This window comes from Lactuca serriola, chromosome 5, assembly GCF_051521515.1.
Source record: "Lactuca serriola cultivar US96UC23 chromosome 5, Lser_US96UC23_V15, whole genome shotgun sequence".
Lineage (NCBI taxonomy): Eukaryota > Viridiplantae > Streptophyta > Magnoliopsida > Asterales > Asteraceae > Lactuca > Lactuca serriola.
Genome location: NC_136412.1, coordinates 214278041 through 214281246, shown reverse-complemented (window position 1 = coordinate 214281246; position 3206 = coordinate 214278041). Strand labels below are relative to the sequence as shown.

The window sequence follows — 3206 nt, the reverse complement described above, 5'->3', positions numbered from 1 at the left end:
CGGCCTTGCATGCACGTGAAGTTGGCAACTTTACATGGTAACTCCACCCTAGGAAGCTAGATTTGGAATATGGAGCTTTGTACTCGATTGAAAGAGACTGAACACAACTTGGCTAAAGAAATCGATGACTTGGATAAGCCAACTCGATGAGTTGAAGAGGGGTTTTCCCAATTTCTAGATTCCGCATGAACTCGACGAGTTAATAAAGTTACTTGACGAGTGGTTAGGGTGTTCCCCGATATTCTAGGCATTTGCATGGACTCGACGAGTTTTCTGGTCACTCGGTGAGTTGTGTCACACCCCCAGCCAACGGCGGAAACACCGGGTGGGTGACGAAATTCGAATATCACAAACATAGCATATATCAAACATTAAACAACCACATAAAGTTTTACATCGCATACGACATAATCATATCTTACTTTGTTACATGTTTCATGACAAATCTTCAACGATTCAAAAAGAGGACATAAAACATAATTTAGAACAAAAATATAAGACGATGATTCCATACTCCTCGCGTGAATTTCTTGCTTTAATTTCCTGAGAATACATGTTAAAATACGTCAACAATAATGTTGGTGAGTCCTACAGGTTTTGACTCCATATATTCTTACAATAACAAAAGGTCTCCATAAAAAAATAATTTAATGTTGAGATAGAAATCTTTGCCCTTTTCAAAACATAATTCGTCAATTCACCAAAAAATATTATTTTACTGTTGCATGTGTTGAAACAACTTAGTAGAAATCTCTCTTTGTCAATTTCCATATGATAATTATATTGTCGGTGGTCGGTTTTTATTTATTTATTTATTTATTTGAGAGCGAAGGAATACTAGATGATGTCATAACCGAACTCTTGACACTAAACTTTATTATTGCACCGACACCATGATAGGGCGCGCGTGCTAAAGTCATTCACCTCGTAATAACACGAGGTAATGTTCGATAATGCTAACGCCAGCACCAAAATTCATCTCGTCAGACGTAGTTGTAGCTAGCAACTCCAGGCGGGCGGTCGTACCGTATAAGATCAATGTTATGACACTTATACCTAGCGTTAGTCGTTCCCTCGAGGATTAACGGTTATTTGACGGAAGGTCTCTACTAAGTATTGTGAACTTAGCCCTTGTGAAACCGGATATGAATACTCGAACGGATTGGGTTCGGTATTGGGAATAGGTATGATGAACCTATTTGGAATGGGTATGATAAACCCTTAAAGAATAGGTATAATGAACCTATGCGGAATGGGTATGATGAACCCACAAAGAATAGGTATAATGAACCTATACAGAATTGGTATAATAAACCCACAAACCATAGGTATAATGAACCTATGTTGTTCATTCTAGATTCACTAGAAACGCAAAGTTATTCGCCGTTTAAGAAAACGATACTCAGAATTCTTGAACTTCAATACTTATTGTTCTTTGATTCGACTTTGATATTATGATAACAGAGTAGTTATTTTATACTATGATGTTTAATGTGCAAGGAACCATAATAACAATTTATACGGAAATTCCATCTGTTACCCTTTTAGTATATGTATATGTATATTTTATATTGGGTTTCACAGCCTTAACCGTACTTTTGTAGGTTAACAACTTTAAACTTATTTCTTTAATATCCGACATATACATGCACAATTAGGTATCTTGATTTAAGTATAAACATATAGCTATTCAATCAGGTATGACTATATAGTAATGATTTATTACTATTTCTGTTATACCCCATAAGTAACTGGTTCCGTTTTCGTTTATTGTTATTCAGCATTACAAAGTATGATCATACTACACCATAGTACCTTGAACTTACAATTTCACAGCTTTTATTTATCTCTTCTTAACAGTTCACTTCGTACCCTTATATCTAGAATATCAAGGCTTTAATAACCCTTAATTGTTATGAATATTTATCCTATATGAACTTAATACTCAGTAACATTTCACAACTTATATTTATAGTTATCTCTATCAAATAATTTGTTATAACCATACTTACGTGACATAAAATGAAATCTTGGTTTATCAACACTCTTCTCTGTATATGATTATATATATGTACTTAACGATAGTTGTTTTGCTTTATTTCATTTGTTTTGAATCATTTTCATCCTGATAATAAGACCGAACTACATGTATTCTCCCCCAAACATTGATAATAAGAAATAGGGGCCATAGAACTCACGTTGATTTTGAGAGTCGGAAGTGTCGGGAAGCTCCTGTTCTAAGCGGGATTTGGAACGGGAATCTTGGAGTCGACCTAGACGTCACATGGCAGAAAAATAATGGAATCAGGAATTATACACACTTGACTAAGACCAAACCCGCCACCGGGATCGTCCGGTTAGAACTGTTCAGGCCACCGGCCACCATGGCAGGTGCCTAATGTTCACGGTGGTTGCTGGACGAATTTTGATCAGAGAAGGTAAGGAATTTACCTGAGGTCGATGGAGGAGCAAGGAAAAGATGTGCGGAAGCTGTTTGATAGTCGAACAAATGAAGGCAGGAGGGGAAAATGGAAGTAGTCGCTGCTTCTTTTTCACTGGTAAGCTGCGGCTACAGGCTTGTTTATGGTCAGGGGTTTGCTTCAACTGGAATCGGTGGTGATCAGGGAGCTTTTGGGTTGGTTTTCCATTGGAGAAAGAGAAGGTACAAGGAACTGGGTTTGAGATGGGGAAGACAATTCTAATAGCTGTTGAATCTCTTCTCTGTTTATTGGAGAAGATACAGAAGTAAGAGGCATGCGCAGGTGATGGAAAATGAGTGGGACCTTCAAACAGGAATAAGATATTATGAAGCTTCTCTATATCTCTTTTACAGCTGTGGATTTTGGCAGAGATTGAGTTGTACAATCGAGATTCATGAAAGATATGCACATGTGCTGAATTGTGTGTGTAGTTTAGGGAAATCGTGAGAGGGAAGGAAGATGAGTGAGGTGGTTGAGAAACTCTATCTCCCTTGAGATATTTGATTGGGTTTCTTCACATGGCTCATTGTACTAATGCAGATTATAGAAGATATTGAAGTACTTGTCACAGTTCTCATAGATATTGAGTACATGTTGTATCTGTGAGCTTGTAGTTGATAGAGAGATGAGAGGGATAGAGAGGGAAGAGGGTGACGAATTGTAGTAGTACTAGGGGTTCATCTTCCTGATTTTTAAAACTTATAATATTGGTGTGGGTCATATAAT

General features: G+C 37.2%; 1 long non-coding RNA gene across 1 annotated transcript; it reads right to left on the bottom strand.

The window, feature by feature from the left end:
* Positions 1-318: 318 nt before the first annotated feature.
* Positions 319-2758, bottom strand: LOC145051430 (uncharacterized). The gene is made up of 3 exons (XR_013683620.1): positions 2452-2758; positions 2199-2273; positions 319-543 (listed from the first exon to the last, which is right to left on the bottom strand). It is a non-coding gene; the product is annotated as an uncharacterized LOC145051430 (long non-coding RNA).
* Between the last annotated feature and the right edge of the window lie 448 nt (positions 2759-3206).